General features: G+C 47.0%; 1 protein-coding gene across 21 annotated transcripts in view; it reads right to left on the bottom strand.

Moving 5' to 3' along the window:
- The window catches only part of SYTL2 (synaptotagmin like 2), a 462,890-nt gene that overhangs the window by 332,435 nt on the left and 110,671 nt on the right, over positions 1-19,784 (bottom strand). Inside the window, exon 1 of one of the 21 annotated variants that reach the window (XM_085623170.1) lies at positions 4,443-4,574. The exons of the other annotated variants lie outside the window; for them this stretch is intronic. The gene's annotated coding sequence lies outside the window, so the exon portion shown is untranslated. Of the gene's footprint in view, positions 1-4,442; positions 4,575-19,784 lie in introns of those variants that run through there. 21 annotated transcript variants of the gene reach the window in all.

Raw genomic sequence — 19,784 nt, 5'->3', positions numbered from 1 at the left:
AATAATTCTTGTTGCATTGGAGTTTTAGTGTCAGAATGTTTCTAGTCTGTTGAATATTTAATGGCGAAAAAAAAATAAAGCCAAGAAAAAAAGCACACATCAGAAGAGAATCTGGCTATTGACCGATTCGGCTTTTTGGAATTGAATAGATAAATTAAATGCTGCTGGAAAGCTGGATCTGCAGGGATCTGTACCAGTCTAAACTTTAAGCAGGAGAGGTGAGCTAGGTCGTGCGATACAATGGTGGCTTCCAAGAAAGGGTAGGGTCTAAATCTGGACAAACGTTCGCCCGTTCCATAAGTCGGATTTACCCACAGCATGGGAAGAGGTTGGGCTCACTTGCACAGGGCAGGCCGACATTCAGTCATAGCCCTGCAATCAGGGTCGGAGGGGTATTCAATCAGTCACTTCCCACACTGTGTAATGGGCGGTACAATCTCATCCCTTTACATAATACTGGGCAGTTAGTTCACCGGGCTGACTGAAGTGAGGGTAGTTATGGAAGCCACTGTAGATCGTGCACCAAAGGAGCCAATGAAGGTCGTGCACCCAAGGAGCGAACGCTGTGAAAAGCTGGTGTCGGGGCCAATAATAACAGGCCTCGAAAGACATTTTGTTAGGATTCAAGTTTTACTGTTTGGGGAAAAGTACATTCCTTCAATATCCTGAGAAGAGAACTCGCCCCAGGGGAAGGGGGGGGTTCACAGACATACAGAGCATAAGGCGATAACGCCACAGTCTAGGTCAAGTCAACAATCTCTTGGTCGTTCTTCTCACCAGTCTTAAACTGATGTGCGAATGAACGTCTTGTGACTTTTCAGAGAATGCCCAGGCACAGCACGGATGTAAAATGGAGGATTCTTTTTCCCCACAGAAATCTTTACTGGTAGACTCCTAAATTCCTATTACAGCCTGACACGCACGCCTTTCCCAAGGGTAATGTGGTATTTTTCTATTTACTTAATCACATGACCGTTACTATGCTTCTATGCTCAGAATGGGGAGATTAACTTTTATTTCTCTATAAAAATATCACATTAGAAAGATGGGAATTCCCATCTTTGAATAAGGTCTAGAAGTCAGGAGCGTGTTTAAAAACTAACATTCTTTTGGTAGAACATTTACTTTTCACATTTGCATTAACATTACTTTGGCGAATATTGCCCTCAAAGCATCACCTCAAACATAAAGTAATCATAACACGCCGCATATAAAAAAGGATAGATCGAGCGGGTATGGGACACGGTGTATGGACAAACCAATGGGGAGATTACAGCTTAATATTGGGCCTAAACGACCCCACAATCCTGCTGTAGCCAGATCCCATCAGTGTGACAGGTGAGCACGATGGGTGTTAATGGAAAGATTCTTTCGGAATGTTACGTTACTGTAATTTATATAGCGCTTGTACACCAACAGTTTCATGGCGCTCAGAGGAACCCAAGGAGGCATCAACTAACCAGAACCGAATTGTTGTAAGCTCGCCTGAAGAGCCAGGTTTTCAGGGCTTTCATAAAAGAGGGATAGCTGTTGGCAGATGTGATCTCATTAGGAAAGGCGTTCCATAATTTTGGTGCAACTACTGAGTATCTGACCCCACCCAAGCGCTTGAATTTGGGAACCGATAGCAAGCTCAGCTTGGCAGAACGCAGGGGGAACGAGCAGGAGCGTCTCGTATCGGGGAAAATATGGGTGGAGGGAACGGGCCATAGCGGAGGGGTATACTTTTGAATCAGAGAACGTATAAAGGATGGGCAATTACAATACAAAGATTTAACATGACGTAACCAACCTTGAAAGTTATTCTTTGTTCAATGTCACACTACAGGACTAGACCTTCCATTAGCACTTAAATAGGTGATAACACTCGTCCATCCAACCCACGCTGCTAATCAATGGAACTAGCATATTGAGCTTAAAAACAAAGCAGATGGTGGAAGGGACACACAAGCGAAACATTTTTTAGGTTATTGAATTCATAAAGCACATCATATAGCTGGAGCCACCCCAGAGTGCACTGGATGTCACAAGGAGTCAGAAAAGTACTGCACTCTGGGGCACTGCTATGAAATATGGAGCCATGATGGAGTTGACATAAATGTCCCGGGTGGGACATAAAAGGCCAAAGCTGTTTCGCAAAGGAGTCCCAGTCTTAAGCATCTACCCGACTGAGTGCTAAATTTTGAAGGGTCATTCATACAAGGATATCTTATTTAAAAAAAAAAAAAAAAAATCCAAGACGTCAGTCTTCTCCAGAACTTCAGGAGATGTGTCAAGTTTTAGGATAGCGGTCAAGATATCGGCTTGTTCCGCTCAAGGTCATCAATAACTATAGGGTGTGGTGGTAAGTAAAATGTAATTGGCTAATCTCAGCAGGTCGAGCTTGGATATCCCCTGAATGGTAATCTGCTGCCCAGTTACGTAAAAAATTGTGGACCAGGCATAGAGATTTAACCAAGGATTTATGTTTCATAGGAAGTCAGTGTAATTAATGTGAGGGAGGAAAGGCAGGCAGAGAGAGAGAATAGGTAGCAAAAAGGAGTTTCTGTATCAAACCAGGTAAGAGACCTCACAGGACATTTCACAAACACAGTCCCACAAGACAACAATACACACATGATGAAACCATATCCTGAAAAAAACACCAGCCATGAAAAATATCAGAACGGAGGTGGCATACCCCACAGGTGAAGACGGCAGCCTCCACCCCCACAGTACATCACACACAGGGGGGGGGCAGAACACCCCCTTTACACACCCCGAGCCAACATCTGTCTCACTCTTCAGGTCACATTACTACAACTCCACCTGAACAGAACATCACACACAGGGAAGCCAAAATATACTCTTGACACAACCGGAGCAACATCTGTCTCACTCTAGAGGCCACATTACTGCAACTCCACCCGCACAGAACACCACACACAGGGAGAACAGAACACCCCCTTTACACACCCTGAGCCAACATCTGTCTCACTCTAGAGGTCACATTACTACTACTCCACCCGCACAGAACACCGCACACAGGGAGAACAGAACACCCCCTTTACACACCATGAGCCAACATCTGTCTCACTCTTGAGGTCACATTACTACAACTGCACCCGCACCGAACATCACACACAGGGAGAACAGAACACCCCCTTTATACCCTCTGAGCCAACATCTGTCTCACTCTAGAGGTCACATTACTGCAACTCCACCCGAACAGAAGATCACACACAGGGAGAACAGAACACCCCCTTTACACAAACTGAGCCAACATCTGTCTCACTCTAGAGGTCACATTACTACAACTCAACCCGCACAGAACACCACACACAGGGAGAACAGAACACCCCCTTTATACCCTCTGAGCCAACATCTGTCTCACTCTAGAGGTCACATTACTGCAACTCCACCCGAACAGAAGATCACACACAGGGAGAACAGAACACCCCCTTTACACAAACTGAGCCAACATCTGTCTCACTCTAGAGGTCACATTACTACAACTCCACCCGAACAGAACATCACACACAGGGAGAACAAAACACCCCCTTTACACAACCTGAGCCAACATCTGTCTCACTCTAGAGGTCACATTACTGCAACTCCACCCGAACAGAAGATCACACACAGGGAGAACAGAACACCCCCTTTACACAATCTGAGCCAACATCTGTCTCACTCTAGAGGTCTCATTACTAACACCCCACACATCGAGGAGGAATCAGGGGGGTGCAATCAGCAACATCTCTCCTTCAATATCACAGAATCTTCATCTATGCTGTGCGCTGCACAGTCTAAGAGTGAACAGTCACACACCCCTAGCTTGGACGAGCTTACAGTGCACACCATTAGTAGCACGTTTATTTACAGTTTGAACGAAATAGCTCGAAAGATACAAACAAGATACAGGCAAATAGCTTTACGTGAAACAGCAAACTCCATTAAAAAAAAAATCTAACTTCTAATTCGACTGATCTTCCCCAGCCCATGCAGCCTTTGTGGGCACTCTGTCTCAATGAGTACCCGGTTTACACAAATGAAATACACACCGACTGAAAAATTGTCCTTGTTTTATCTTTTAAATGGATTCGATTAAAATTGATACAAATCAATGTTTCAGTGTTAATTGAATTACGTTCATTATCATCAAGACACTTTTTTCACACCAAACTTCCACTGCATTATGCTTTTTTACTCTTGTAAACAAAATCACCTTCGATTATGCTGCACCTTGAACTCGACCTAAATGCCGAAAAAAAGCGTGGCAAAGGTTTGCCTAAGAGACCTCCACTCGCCTCGCTTTGTGAACACTGCATTTTGAGACCTCCACTCGCCTCACTTTGTGAACACTGCATTTTGAGACCTCCACTCACCTCACTTTGTGAACGCTGCATTTTGAGACCTCCACTCGCCTCACTTTGTGAACGCTGCATTTGGAGACCTCCACTCACCTCTCTTTGTGAACACTTCATTGTAAGTCCTCCTGACACCCTCACGGGGCCAGAAACCTCTCCCCATCTGCTTACCATCACACCATCAACTGGTCTTGCGCTGGTGAAACACACCAACAATGTGCAACTGCACCACTATGACGTGAGGAGGGAGGGATGAAGAGCTGGCTTGAAGCACACTGGGCTGGTTTGGCAGGTTCTGGTGGCTGGAGCGGTTTAAAGAGCTGCAGTTCTGGTGGGGGATGGGGTGAGGTAAGGTGGGCGTGGCATCTAGTGGATGAATTGTACAATGTGAGACCAGAAAACCGGATATCCATCAAAGCTTCCTCACTTGTGCGATTCTAGGCAATTGTTTTATTTCACTTTGCCTCCTTTTTCTCCATTATCACATACAAGAGGACCTCGAAATACAGGACTTCAGGAAGTGCGCTAGGCTACGCACGCATAACAGATGACTTGCCTCTTAGTTCACTATTGACCTGGTTAGGGCGGAGAGACATGAATGTCTCCAAATTCATGAAAACCATCACTTTAAAAGAATTCTCATTGCACGGATATAATCTGATGTACTATGGTGAAACGTCTTTGCACGATAATGAAATACACATTTTCAATTTTGAAGAGACTTTATCCAGTAGCGGCTGGCATGTCCAGAGGGTGGTGCGGCGGGTGAGACATTGAAAAAATAAATAATAACAACTAAATTAAAAGTACTTGCCTGCGAGCGCGACGTCCTCCTTGATGGTCTTCTCTCCTTGAAGCAGGCAGGCTCCAAACTCCCAAGCCAATCCTAGCACTTCTCTCACCAGCATGACAGCAGCGCCAGGATTGGGGGAGCGGCCTCTATCAGCGCTCAGAAGAGCACTGGAGGCTTTTGCTTTCTTGAACTGAGTTAGAGAGAATTAAAGTGCGTATGTGTAGCTGGCTGTCGCAAGACGGCCGGCCAAAAAGACATGTGCGCTTGAAACTGAAAGACCCCTGCTCCCTCTGCTGCTGACAGTCAGCAGCAGCCCCGCCCCCATCCTGATGCACCGTTCGGGGTGCGGTAATGAATTAACTTCATTACCATTTTATTTTTCATCTCTGGGGGCATTTTATGGTAAGCAAAGCTCCTCCGCTCAAACGGATAAGCCACCCCGGACTTTATCCTATTTTTACATGTTTGTTGCAAGAGGTCATTAAAGTGTTCCTAAATGTAAGTGAAGCAGGACACCTTAGTTGCTTCCTTTATTTAACTTAAGTTAACATGTAAATAAATGATTTCCCATTTATTGAACATTTTTCTGGATATTAGTGTTCAGGTAGGTAAACCGCAGCCCAGTGCTGCTGTCGACCAGGGGGCCACATGTAAAGGTCAGGAGGGCAGCCAGTGGTGGTTCCTCAGTTAGAGCAAAGGAGCGGCACCCTGCCTACTGTGAGCGGCGCAGAGTGGTAAACCAAAGCAAATAATAAAGTGGTCTCATTACCATTTTATTATACGGTTTGCCGCCTGCGAGTGGGAGGGCTGGGGCAGGGTGATTCTCGGATTGGCATAGAAGGGATGACACCGTAAAGTGCGAGTGCGTATGTCAGATTGGTCGGCTGTCTTGCGCTAGCCAACCAGACATGCACACTTCTGCCTGCACCTATCCAGCAGCTATGTCAAACAGCCAGGGGATTACACAGGCCCCCAGTCTCAAAAGGAGCGCTGGATCAGCCTGCTCCATCCAATCCGGTCGCTTCTGTTATCATGAGAGAAGCTCAAGGATTGGTTAGGTTCAGCATGAACTGGAAGTTTCTGACGTCGACCAGAGAAGCTCTGGAGGTAAAACCGCCATTGCTTAAAATAACAATGCATTTGAAGAGAACCAGATGCCCCCAACAAGCCCTACAGGAATATCAAACATTCAGCAGGTGAAAGTTTTCCTAATGTCGCTGCACTTTGACTTGCTTTCAATTGGTTTCACTGTAACCTGAGCTAGATTTAACAACGGGAACTTCTGCTGGGTTCAATGAGGTATCTTGTGCATGTGTGCAGGAGCGACGAATGCCCGGTCTCCATAAATTACATTTCTGGCAGATTGTACCATTCTCAGGCCTTGGAGATCATTGCACACTGTGGGCATAACACACGAGTCGCAAAGAATCTATTTCCAGAATTCTTTGGTGTGGGTGTTGTGCTAAGACACGACTCCCTGCTCGGTTCGCCAGCCGGGCACCAACCATTGGCAGCAGGCCCTCTCAGTGAGTTCCATGCACTTGGCTTTTTCACGTGGCGTTGCTGGGTACTTGCATTGGGCCTGTCCATGCACTACACACTTCCTTAGCGGACAGGATGTGGCCTAACGACCAGAGCTGCCGACTTTAAAGCTGGATTCCAGTCTCAGCATTAACTTGGCATCTTGTGATTCTGGGCAAATCTTTCGATATCCCATGCCTATGGAAAATGAACATATGCTTGGCCCAACAATTTTGAAGCAATAAAAATGTGAAAACCAATCAGGTGAGGCTGCAAAAGTGTTCCCCGATTTGCTTGCGAGTGCGACTAGCGGCGTTGGTGCTATCTCTGTGGCACTGTGGTCTTGATAGGCATGTGTTGGTTCGAGGTGGTGGCAACGGGTTGGAACACAGGTTCCATGGTCTATCTTGCTCAGTGCTTTAATTGGACAGGTGCAGAGTACCTGCACCTCTTTATTTGAAAGGGAGCATGCAACACTCCTCAGTGGCAAACAGATCGGGAGTATCAGCACTGCTGTATTTCTATTTTACACACTGGTTGTACTTTGGGTATCACAACGCGAGATTAAGTTCTGCAGAAATGTTCATTAGTATATATATTTTTAAGCCTTTTACATTTCCGCAGGGGAATATCAAATAGGTATTACTATTTTCCAGCTACGGGGAATCCCTGCAACCCCGCATAAAGAGAAAAGGCTGAAACAGGTCACACGGGTTCCACGTTTGCTCCAACCTTTTGTTATAGCTGGTTACACGTGGACAGTAGAGAAAAAGATAAGGAAACATGGTACTAAGTAGTAGTTCTTATCTTCCTAATGGAACAATAATATTACTAAGTAAGTCTCTCGATCTCCGGGCCAAATACACAGTAGTGAGAACCTCAACCAATAACTGGAGAGAACAGAAAATTACCCAAAAGATTCAGGTCAAGGAAAAGTCAGAGGCAACACTGTTGACACATATGTACCACAAAGCGTACAAATATACCACAAAGCATATAAATATACCAAGTCTATAGACGATCTTTGCTTTTGGATTGGTTTAGCCTGTCTCAGTTAACCTATAGATTCACCAATTAATAGAGTCATGCACTCACACATTCATCCACCAATCAATGCCTTCTCTTATTCAATCATTTATCCATCTATAAATTCACTCCCTTTATGCTTGGCCGTGCACTTGGTCAATTACTTTCTTATTCCATTCACTCAATCATCCAACCATTGACTCTTCAAGACAGTCACTCAATCACCCATCATCACAGGCATGCCAATTAATGAATCAATTTCAGTTAGGTAACCAGACAATCGGCTTTGCCAATGCTGGTCCATCAAGGAGGAACCTGCAAGCAATGGACTTTGGAGGACAGATGCACTAACCCATCACTTTATCACTTGAATATAAGCTGTGAAACCTCTTGAAGTTTTTGCAATGGTTTCTCCATTTACCTCATATTTGCACACACTCTTTCATGGCTTCCTACAGCTCATTCGTTCATTTACCCCAGGGTATAACAAATCACTGTTCTTGGACTTTCCATCCCATACAGAATGTGAACCAGTAAAGCAGGTTTTAATGGGACAACTACCACCCACCCATCCTCTCTTCACTCCCATGCGTGTCTAAAGATCAGTGCATAGTTGGCATACCTGAAACATCATTCGCCTTGTGACATAAATACTGCCTGTCTTGTGACAGCACCGCCCACATTTCCCTTGTGAGATCAGCGTCCTTTCTTTGTAAGCAAAAATGTGATCTATCGGTATTTGGTATGTGAACACAGCCTTTCACAGACACTGCTTGCTGGGAGCCCTCCAACAACATGTCAAATGCCTGTGAAGGTTTACCCCAGTGCTCGCAAAATAGTTTAGAGCTTGCCATGAGGCCTACCGGTCTCAGGCCCGAGTTGCCATGGGGCCTACCGGTCTCAGGCCAGAGATGCCACGGGGCCTACCGCTCTCAGGCCCAAGATGCCACGGGGCCTACCGCTCTCAGGCCCAAGATGCCACGGGGCCTACCGCTCTCAGGCCCAAGATGCCACGGGGCCTACCGCTCTCAGGCCCGAGATGCCACGGGGCCTACCGCTCTCAGGCCCGAGATGCCACGGGGCCTACCGCTCTCAGGCCCGAGATGCCATGGGGCCTAATGCTCTTTTTAATTTTTATTTTTTTAATTTAATGCGTTTATATAGCGCGGACTTTACCCGAAGGTGTCAGAGTGCTTCACAATAGGAAAAGTAATGATACACAAGGTGAAAAATTACAAGTGAGCATGTTACAAAAGCAAACGTTACGTTACATGAGGCAATAGTGACAATTGTGCAAGTATCAAGAGCAAAAAAAATACAAGAGGTAGCAAACGATACGTTACAAAAGGAAAAAGTGACCGGTGCAGGTTACAAGAGCATACAAAGTACACGTAGAGGTAAAAAATTGCAATAAATGGCAGACACTCAAAACACTAAAACAAAAGTTACGTTACATGAGGCAGTGGTGGCCGTTGTGCATGTATCAAAAGCAAACAAAATACAAGAGGTAGCAAACGCTATGTTACAAAAGGTAAGGTGACATGTGTGCATGTTACAAAAGAGTACAAAGTACAAGTAGAGGTATAATACTGCATTAAATGGCAGACACTCAAAACACAAAAACACACTGGGAAGGCACTTCTATAGGCATGGAGAACAGAATTTCCTATAATGGAAGGACTTCCTTCAGAAAATAGAGGGTGTGAATTAAATTTGGAAGTATCTTTGTAGGAGGAGAGCTTTGAGGTCAGTTTTGAAGGCCTGGGAAGAGGTGGTGGTCCGAAGCTGAGGCGGAAGTGAGTTCCAGATTCTCACCGCGTTGCCTGAAAAGGATTTGGCCATCGATCTTTCCTTCTTGAAAGTGGGAGGTTCAAGCAATACATGTTCTGCATTACGTGATGGTCTAGAGCCTCCAGAGAGTTTCAGTTTATTCGCCAGGTTGCGAGGGGAGGAGGAGTGCAAGGCTTTGTGGTTGTTACAGGCAGTCTTGTAGATAGATCTTGCCTCGATGGGAAGCCAACGGAGGGTGGATAAAATGGGTGTGATGTGGTCGCTTCTTTTGGCCCCATATATGAAACGAGCTGCTGAATGGAGAACAGACTTCAGGGGGGACAGGTGGGATTTGGGGAGGCCAGTAAGAAGAGAATTGCAGTAGTCCAATCTGGAGAGAACCAGCGATTGGACCAGGGTTTTAAGGTCGTGCTCCGGAAAGAAGCGACAAATCCCCCAAAGAAGGCGCAGTTGATATCGTGCAGACTTTGCAATGGAATCAATGAGGGAGAGTAGATTGAGTTTTTTGTAGAGTATGACACCAAGGGATTTTGCGCTGTCGACAGTGATGGGTTTATTGTTCAGTAGATTCAGCCCACCAGTCTTAGGCCTGAGATCAGGGGAGGCTCCTTTATGTGGGAGGAGGAGCATCGCCCCACTGCTTTCTCACCGTGCAAGAAGCAGAAACTTAAAATGATATTATAAATACCATTTTATGTTTCTGCTTCTCGCACTGCGAGAAAGCAAAAGAAGGGTTTGGTAAGGGTCGGGCGATCCTGCAACAGGGCAGGGGTGGAGTGGCTAGCCGAATGTTACGGGCCCGACTGTTTGGTCGGCCCTCTGGGGCCGACCAAAACAGTCATGCACACTCCAATATTCTCCATGCAGCCTACATAGAGAAAATGGCATCTCCATAGACGCCTGTGCGGTCGGCATCCCAGCCAATCACAACGCTGCCATTGTTTTGGGGAGGGAGGCTGCATGCTTCATGTTCCTGCTGAGGCAGGAGAGCAGGAGCAGGTGCCGGAGCCTGGAAAACACGGGACCCGGGAAAGGTACGTTTTTTTATTATTATTTAACACCTCCCTCGACACGTGAACCCCCCCCCTCCTGCGCCCGCCCCCAACCTGTGAGCCATGCCGGCTGTGACTGCCTGAGATGCAATGTGACCTACCAGTCCCAGGCCAGCCTGAGATGCCAAGAGGCCCAACAGTCTCAGGTCACCAGCCTCAGGCCAGAGATGCCACGCAACCTACCAGTGTCAGGCCAGAGACGGCACCAGACCTACGGGTCTCAGGCCCGAGACGGCACCAGACCTACGGGTCTCAGGCCCGAGACGGCACCAGACCTACGGGTCTCAGGCCCGAGACGGCACCAGACCTACGGGTCTCAGGCCCGAGACGGCACCAGGCCCACCGGTCTCAGGCCCGAGACGGCACCAGGCCAACCGGTCTCAGGCCCGAGACGGCACCAGGCCCACCGGTCTCAGGCCCGAGACGGCACCAGGCCCACCGGTCTCAGGCCCGAGACGGCACCAGGCCCACCGGTCTCAGGCCCGAGACGGCACCAGGCCCACCGGTCTCAGGCCCGAGACGGCACCAGGCCCACCGGTCTCAGGCCCGAGACGGCACCAGGCCCACCGGTCTCAGGCCCGAGACGGCACCAGGCCCACCGGTCTCAGGCCCGAGACGGCACCAGGCCCACCGGTCTCAGGCCCGAGACGGCACCAGGCCCACCGGTCTCAGGCCCGAGACGGCACCAGGCCCACCGGTCTCAGGCCCGAGACGGCACTAGGCCTACCGGTCTCAGGCCCGAGACGGCACCAGGCCTACCGGTCTCAGGCCCGAGACGGCACCAGGCCTACCGGTCTCAGGCCCGAGACGGCACCAGGCCTACCGGTCTCAGGCCCGAGACTGGAAAGCTTTAGTTTTTCATCTTCGAAACCGTCCTGCCAGTAGATATTAAGTCCTCGTATACCAAAAGACAGACCACGAGGAAAGGGTAGAATGAGGAAATAAAGGGAGCGGAAGGCAGAAGCGAAAAGAAATGCTTTATACTTCTGAAAATAAAAATCTTACAGGCAGAGCCTAATTGTGTGCCGGAATACCTCGAGCTGCCTATTAAACCTATGGTTTTGAGCCAATGTCTTGGTGGCGTTTACAATAAATTGCGTAACTGAAATACTGTGGAGTTACAATGTAGGAATTGCCTGTGAAAGACACAAGTTATGTTTTAAAAAATGCTCGACTTGGACAGTGAATTCCTTTTTTTGAATAGATCAATCTTTTTCAAACTTTCAGACCCTGGTTAGAGGAGGGGAGAAGCTAGGCTTGCTTCTTTGTACTTTCTCATTTTGTGAAATTTTGATACATTATTCATGCACCACTGGTGGTGCATTTATATTTATTTTACTGTACGAAAACAATTATTAAAATAAGGCGCACTATTACTCAACTTTATTGCCAGCGAATCCTTGAAACTGCACCTAAAAGCATGGGATTAAAAAAAAGGAGAAGAATGCTGTGCAATACTGGGAAAACAACCAACATATTTTTAAGAACTAGGGAAATTAAAAGCAAAAAAAAAAAAAAAACCACAACACACCGCACTTTGTCAACGCAGGCCCGTATCAGTGAGGGGTAGCCAGGGGTTTGACAAGGGCAGTTAAAGCCAAACGTGTAAAACACTGATTAACAAGCCACAATGCCAAAGGCATGATCCTACTGCTTGCAGGAAATCCTTCCTCATCAGCAGCAATCAAGGAGCTGGGCTGTTAAATGCCATGTACAGTTTTAGCAACAATAATAATCACCGATGCTGTCCCATAAACGCTGAGAACATCAAACCGTTTCACAAGCGCTGACAACGCCAATAGGTCTGACTTACAACGAAATGCCACTTCAGTCACTGGTAAGTTTAGCACTCAATAAGTCATCAAATATGCACTCGGTCACCCGTCCTCGCACGAATGCATTTGATTAGCCGCTCACTAATGAATTCTCTCACTAACCCGCTTACCCAGCCACAATAAAACAAAAACAGAAATTCAACAAGCATATGCAAGGTAAATGTGCGCAGGCTGCATGCTTTCAATACAGGGAAAAAAAATTTATGTGGTGGGCATACTGCCTTTAGCAAGGCTATATAAGACTCATCTGTGTAATATCGAAAGTTATGCCAATTAGCTGCCACCATTTTTTTTTACGGAGTTTTATATAGCGCGAACTTGACCCGAAGGTACCGGGTATCGGAGCGTTTTACATAGCAGCAGTTGCGTTACATGAGGACACATTCATTTTTGTTGGGCACGGGGAGATTAAGTGATTTGCCCAGAATCACAGGATGTTCAGCGTCATTGCCAAGACTCAAACCCAGTTCCCCAGATTCGAGGTCGACCGCCCTAGCCGTTAGGCCACCTCCTATAAGATCTAAGGAATTCTGTGTTGTGCATAATCCTTCTAACAATACAAAAAGTGAAATACAAGTGTTCATTTTAAGTGGAACTACAGAACTTCTGCCTAGTCAAATATTGTAGTCCAGGACACCAACATTTGGCTGGAGCCAAAGATCCCGTCTCAGCAGGGGTGGCTCCTCCGCTATGGCAGAGGAGCGTCGCCCCACAGCTTTTAAGCAGTGTGAAGAAGAGAAACATAAAATGATAACTTAGAGTTATTATCATTTTATGCTTCATAACGTGTCCTGTTGGTTTACGGGTGCGTGGGTGGGGCTACTCAGCTCACGGAGCAGGGAAGGAGCAGTTTGCCCACTTCTAAGTGCGCAATGACGGTTTGGTCGGCCCTCTCGGGCTGTCAAACCAGTCATGCGCACTTCCCTCTTCTCCATGCAGGCTGCATTACAGCCTGCGTGGAGAACATGCCCCCCCTTCCAGCCCAGGCTGAGCACTGTCATGGCGCTCAGACCAATCATGCAGCATTGTGATTGGCTTAGCAGAGGGAGCCTGGATGCCCGCTCCTTGTTCCTGTAGTCCGAGACAGGAGAGCAGGAGCAGCGATGTGGGACCGGCCTCAAAGTAAGTGTTAATATTTTTTATTTTGCCCCCCCTTGCGACACCACCCACAACACCCACCCAGCAGCCCCACATCACGCCCCCATGCCCGACCCCACCTGCGAGCGATGCCGGCCGCCGCTGCCTCTCAGTACTGCTTCTTTAGCTATTTTTCTGTTACTTCCATAAGGTAAAGGGGCAGCTGTGCTCTCAAGCCAGAGGAAAAAAACAGGCATAGGAAGTCGCATCACAAGCCGTTTGACCTTCCACACCATAGCATCACAGGAAATGACATCACACAATATTTGATACCACTGACAGTTCAACGTACAGATTTACTGGGTGTATGGTTGAAAAGGTTTTTGGTGTAGAATGACCTACATGAAAAAGATTGATTGAGGTGTGTGAGGTTCAGAGAATCTCTAAAACATGGTGCAGCAAGCGTCGCAGCACTTAAGCATATTGTGTTGCGGAGAACGTGAAGACTGCCGCAGCCAGGCATATCTACTCAATCTCTTTGTACAGCTCATGTTGTGGATTTTGTGGTTATGCTGCTGGAGACATGTTTTAATGCCTTTCAGAATTGGCAATTGTAGTCAAATCTCGGGGGGGGAGGGGAAGTGCAAGAGAGGGATTGCGGAATATATACTTTGTGAAAGTCAAGTACCTGTGCTCCTTTGCTTCTGCATCTCCTCTAAGGTCCACATCAATCGCAACTTTACAGTGTTGATTGCAAGCTCATGTTAAGATACTGAAACAGGACCCGTCCTCCGTAATGGCGGAGAAGCATCGCCCCACTTCCAGCAGATGATAAATAAAATAATAAACCATTGTTATTATCGGTTTATTTATCTCTGTCTGAGCTGCTTACATTTGTAGTCCGAAGCAGACGGAGTGGGAGGGGCAGAGCCAAGCCATGGCAGAGAGAAGTGGTGTGCACTTCTAAATATGCATGTCAATTTGGCCGGCCATCTTAGGCTGTCCAAACAGACATGCGCACTTCTGTTTCTCCAACCCAGCTTTGTTCTACAGTCGGATTGGAGAAATCCCACAGGCTCACAGGCACTATCTGAGTGGCAAACGAGACCAAACCCGGTGCTGCTCTCATGCTAGGTATAGCATGAGAGCCTCATCTGGATTGGGTGGGGAGCCTGTGCTTCAAGGCCCATCCACTTCCTGGACGAGAGGAGCAGGAGCAACGAGGCAGCCGGTAGCAGGAGCAGAGCGGCAGGTAAGTGATTTTATTCAGATGTTTTATTTCCCAACCCCTCCTCCTGACCCCCTCCCATGCCGCCCTACCAGTGTCGATAGGCAGCAGCCGCCACTGTACCCAAATGATGCTCCAGCTAAACCAATCAACTGTATAAACATACTACATAAGGCTCTACGACACCTTTAGGAGGTCCTCTGCATGCAATGTAAGACCACAAAAATAAAGAAATAACTCCCGTGGGCAGGTGCCCCTACTAGCTCTACTATCCCTTTCCTCGCTCAACACCCCCTCTCCACCAATAGAGCTCGATTTACTGTTGCAAGAAGAGCCTGGCAAGGATCAGCTCATGGGTTGTGTGAAGTTAACAAGAGAAACTTAACACACGCGTTCAGCAGATCCCAAATCACCGAACCTGCCTCCAAGTACAGGAACTTATAATCACAGCCACAAGGAACAGACAGCAGTGGCAGGAGGTCAGCAGAAAAACTGCCAAACGCACGACAGCTTCATTGTCAGGCGTGCACAGCTCTGCAGAATAAATGGAGTTTACTTGGCAAGAGCCAATCAGGAATGTGACTGAACAACTTCAGGTCACAGAACTTTAACAACCACCCAAGGATCTGTGAATCTTTTCACCTGAGCAAGTCAAGGCGAACGTGGGACGGGGCGGGGGCAAGTGGGAACTAGCAGACAGCAGCATTGGCTTCAGGAGCTCTCTCCTCCAGACAGGCGAGCAGACTCCTTCTATTCCAACAAAGGCCAGGCTCCCACGTCTGACTCGGGCATCTGGAATCATGCATTCGGTGCCAAGCTGAAACCACAAATCACATCTGCTGAAATTACAAAGGGCTGCAGAGGCTTCACCACTGACGAGACTGCAAAAGCCACAGCGGTGGCTGGCCACCAGAAGCCCCAGCGCAGTATGTTCATCTGCCTTAGGATGTCAATCGAAACTTCAGCTATTTATGTATAGCTTTTGTGGAGCCTGCCGCTTGGCAACCGCTTTAAGACCTTACTACAATGGAGTCTCGGGCACAGAGATTTGCAGATTTGATGGTTGTTTTCTTGAAGCCTTCATAAGGTTGTATGGAAATCTTAGTAAATCCATACAGTTCCGAAATGGTATGCTTTTGCTTGAAAACTATCAAGAACATATATATATTTTTTGAAATCAGAAAGTAATCTTTTAGGGAAAATGTCAGCGTACTTTTTCCATTTTGGATTAGTGGGATAACTATCTTGCACTGCATTGAAAAATGTACCCTAAAGAACAAAAACACTTTGCACTGTTCAGGGCCAATGAAAATCCGGAAACCCGCAAAGCTTTGTCCGTGTCAGACAGATCCACTGGTCCAAGTTCTAGAAAGCTTTGTGTCCTTCGTGATGTGGTTGACAAAATCTAATCAGTGAGGACGAGAAATTCAGTCTCGGTGTACAAGTTTGCAGCGGCAAAATCTTAGCGGTCTAACTAAAAAGTGTGGGTGGCAAGAGTGGGCGTCTGGGGCAAAGATGAACAGATGTTTGAAAAAGACCAACTTATCACTCACATGTCTCAAATAAACAGCAGGGAAACCTCTAAAACAAGGCTGAAGCACTACTGTGATCTGTAAGAGTGTATCTACTCCAAAACACACAGTAGGCCTTCCCACATTCCAATCATAGGGGAAAACCTCAAAACAAGCCCTGCAGCTCGATCGTGTCTTGCAGGACCCTCCGTGTCCATGCCGAAGACTTGTCTTTTGGACATGTGGAGGTTTCACTTCCTGACTGCAAGGCTCAGAGTTGTCTACATATCACTTCAGTAGTCCCCACTCTGGTGCATCAACTGATGAAGCTACCATACAGACCTGGCTACTTGCTTTGATTCACCATCGAATGGGGCTCCGGTATAACTAAACAAGCGTAGCGTATGCATAGTCTGACCTATTGGATTGGCCACTCATTGCCCTGAGAAATGTAGGACTCAATTACCAGGACTGCAAACACAAAGGGTGGCACATGGTGTAGGACACTCAAACTCAGGAAAATGTAGATCAGTGGAGGCTTCATGGGTTGGCACAAATCCCTAGCGGATGGCCACTGCGTAGAAGACTGTGAGGTTGACGTACAACAGCAAGGCCGACGGTGGCTGCAGCGGCTCACTGGGACATCGGGTAACCAGGGGTAGTACAGGAAATATCAGTGGAATTGTTAACACAGAAGATACAATGAGCTGCTGTAAGTTTACTAGTAAAAACAGTGACCATCCCTCTTACTTTCACACTAAGGTGCTTCCTTAAATCAAATGATTGGCCCACCTACATTTGGCATGCGTGCGTTTGATGCCCTCCGGCTGGCGTCAGTAAAAACTTGTTGTGTTTGCTCAAAAACATGCTTTGCATTCATGGTTGCGCATCTCGTTAAGCTAGTTCGCTGTCCGTGACATGGCACATGTCCCCTCCGGCTGCTCTTCAATCAAACGATTTATTGTTGTACCTTAAGCTGTAATTTACAAGCCACAGACACACTATTCTGCTGGCAGAACACAATAATGTATCAGAATACTCACTTGTTGCCGTTTAAATCACTGTCCTGCCAAGAAAGATAATAAAAAAAAAATCAAAAAAATCAAAATAAAAAAAATCAGGGGATCAAAACCGGGTAATAGGAGAATTTGTCATTTTTCCCAAATAGCTATTGGATAAAGCTTTCAACCACCAACTGCTATTTACTTTATTCTTAAAAATGGAACCCTGCCAGTATTTCTTTGTGTGACACTATGTATGGTAGTATAGGCTGATCTGAATGATGGTATCAATTCTTGGTTTACTGTGGCTTCAATTCATCCTGCGCATTTAATTTACCAGCTCTTTGGTTTTGTAGGTGGAGAAAAAGAGCCATCCGTGTAAATCCCACCAGTACAGCTCGTTAAAAAACGGAAGTGTGCTGTTATGATCCGTTGACTGTGTGGGGGTCGGGCTGTGTCCTGTCACCCTGTTCCATTCAGAAAGGCAATATTCTCGCTTCATGTCATTACGGACACTCTTTCCTGACCTGGAATTTTGTATTAGCCTAATGCATTTTGGGTGTTGGAGTCTTGCTTTGCTTCCACTGAACTAGACCAACTAACAACTGAAAGCAGTGAATGACATGTAGATGATAAGTTCAGGACTGGAGATAGGGTCAGTAATGACCTGGAGGAAGGTGGTCATACGACCGCCCAGACTTCATGGAACCCAGAGAGGGGACCTGCTATTTTCACCCATCGTGCCCAGGTGTGAGTAAGGGCAAGCAGACTCTCCAGCTCCTTGAAACCTTGCTGCGAGTTGTGCTTTTCGCACATGCAAAGTACAAGGTACATGGCCAGGCATGGGCACGTGGATGTAACTCAGAACTGAAATCAGCACACCAGGCTGCAGGTACAAATCACGCTCTTTATGCAGGCCTTGGTGGAAATCACGGCGCAGCACCGACTTTAAAGTAATTCCATTTTTAGGTCGAGCCTAATCAGCGTGCAAGCGCTGCTTAGGAGTGACCTCTTGGAATCGGTCTGCACTTTTTGGAAAACTCGTGCATGTACTGCACTGTTTCCAATGAGCACTCATGCATGTATGGCATACACCTTGCAGGAGCGAGCAGCGGCGCCTTCTGTTTCAAATGATCGCACCTGCACTGGTTTCCATTTGCGTGTCTCACGGTCGCGTTAATTGGAAACAAATGGCGGTGTGCTCTGCAATGCCCGCCTGCTCTCTCTTAACTCAAAACTTTGTGTCCGCCTTCTTGGACAAGCCAGGCGTTTCCTGCACTGCCATCAGTGCGGGGACCCGAGGCTTCACGTCAGACGCAAGCAGCCGTCTTAAAATATACAGGTGGGACTCTTCGTGTAAAGGTATTGGAGTTACTTTAATTAGGTATGTGTATTTAAACGCCTGAGCGCTACATCCCAGGCATGCTATTTTGGGAAAGCGCTTGTTTTCACAACCGAGATAGACCACTCGTGCCCCAAGTCTCTAGGACGATTTTTGACTGTGCTTTTTATGCGTCAACCTGGTTTTAAGACTCTTGTTTGCTGAAAATATCAACCGTGCCGTGAACCTGGACAGGACCACATTGACAAAGATGGGGCGCAAACACTGCTTCAGAAAATCGTTCTTGTGATAAGTTGGCCTGGTATATGCTGGTCACTAGTTAAAGTGGCCACCTTGCACCAGTACAAATCGACTCTTATGGTAGATAGGTTTAAAACAACCTTTTAAAGAAAGCTATCCTAGTGGTAGCTGTGGAGAGCAGCCTTCAGGCTAAGTCTCAGAGGAATGTAAAGCAGCTTGTTTTACTTTACAATCTCTTGAATCACTAAATGAAAAGACACCACACAGGTATATATATATATATATATATATATAAAAAACATATGAATTTATTACTAGACACACTCTACTAATCTCTTTATGAGATTAGAAGTCAAGGACATATGCACAAATCAACGTTTCACAACAAATTAAGCACTTATATGGCTGGGGCCCTAGGGGCGTACCAGACCATATACTAAAAAAGAGGTATAAGAATATCGAGTTGCGAGGAGACGAGGCTTAGGGTCTTTAGAAGCGCTGGGGCCTCACTAATCTACCCAAGGCAGGTAAGTAAAGGACCCACGGGAGACTCATGCAGTGTGAGAACACAGCCGCGGATCCCAATAGACTTCAATGGAGCAAGTCACGGTTGGAATTCTAAAGTTTTAGGATACTTCGGGAGAGTCTACAAGCAAGTCACTTACAGGGTAAGTAGTTCTAGAGCCATGACACACAGGAGCACCAGAGTACTCTAGTTACCTCACCCAGGGAAGCCAGGTGCATAGGTGTCTTTTGGTGTCGGGTCGCGGCGGCGTTTTCAATGGGAGCCAAAGAAGACATGCTGCTTGTGAAGACAGGAGAAGTGTCCGGTGGAATCCAAGGCTAGATTCAGAAGAAAGAAGACCTGAAAGCAGAGGAGACAGTGTTCAAAGTCACTTGCCAGTGACCCGGGGCCAGGAAGCTGGATGCCCACAGTAGTCGGGTGATTTCAGGTGATCACAGGTGTCTTGACTCTTCAGCCACGAGGTCCAGGAGGCGTTGCCAACAACCAGGAGCTGGA

Source organism: Triturus cristatus, chromosome 8, assembly GCF_964204655.1.
Source record: "Triturus cristatus chromosome 8, aTriCri1.1, whole genome shotgun sequence".
NCBI classification, from domain to species: Eukaryota; Metazoa; Chordata; class Amphibia; order Caudata; family Salamandridae; genus Triturus; species Triturus cristatus.
The sequence above is the reverse complement of the archived record's forward strand: the minus strand, read 5'-3'. Positions and strand labels throughout refer to the sequence as shown.